The following is a 734-nucleotide window of genomic DNA, read 5'->3' as shown; positions in this document are numbered from 1 at the left end:
AACTGATTTTTAAAATATAGTTTTCATGATAAACAATGCTTCAGTGAACATCTTTGCACATGTAGCTTGGGTTGGAGTATTTCCCTTTTTTATTATTGGTGCTGAGCTAGAAACTAATCTGAGAGAAGGCACATTGTATTAAAAAAACCCGAAAAACTACTCCTCACTCTGATTGGAATCAGACTTGTGTGCCTTACTCTCTATTTACTGTAGGGATGCTAAGGTGATGAGGTGACTCTTTTTTTAAAAAAATGGGAACCACTCAAACTGTGTCATCTCTTACTCTCCCAGAGAAGAACGATCATCAACGGCCAATGGCACTCGCAGCGAAGCAACACCAAGATCCGGCCTCCTGCTCAGGAGCGAACGCTGCGCCTCCTGCTCATGGTTTCCGGTGCTCTGCACGTTCACAGAAACTTCTCTGGTAGTGCACTGTAGGAATGATCCCTGAAAGTATAGTCTTGATGAAGTGACTCTTAATCGGGATTCTCCCCATGTCAGTATGTGCAGGTCTTCTCTTCTGGGCTAGTAGGTTTCCCCCATAGAAACATTTCAGATATTCTACCTGGGAATGGGAGGCTGTTGCTAGACTTTGGGTTGCTGAACAGGATAAGGGCACTGTGGGCCTTATTCTTGTAGACGAGCAGAATGCCTGTACTTCGTTGCTTCACTGATGTCTTCAGCGATGCCAGCGTCCCTGAATCTGGGACCTCTTCGATTCAACATCATCAAGA

At 44.7% G+C, this 734-nt stretch overlaps 1 non-coding gene across 1 annotated transcript; it reads right to left on the bottom strand.

Annotated features, from left to right (window-relative positions):
- Positions 1 to 257: 257 nt before the first annotated feature.
- On the bottom strand, positions 258 to 463 carry LOC112614994. The gene has a single exon (XR_003117242.1). It is a non-coding gene; the product is annotated as a small nucleolar RNA U3 (small nucleolar RNA).
- Positions 464 to 734: the final 271 nt, after the last annotated feature.

Source organism: Theropithecus gelada, chromosome 1 (assembly GCF_003255815.1).
Source record: "Theropithecus gelada isolate Dixy chromosome 1, Tgel_1.0, whole genome shotgun sequence".
NCBI classification, from domain to species: domain Eukaryota; kingdom Metazoa; phylum Chordata; class Mammalia; order Primates; family Cercopithecidae; genus Theropithecus; species Theropithecus gelada.
Note: the sequence above shows the minus strand (reverse complement) of the source record. Positions and strands in the feature narration are given on the sequence as shown.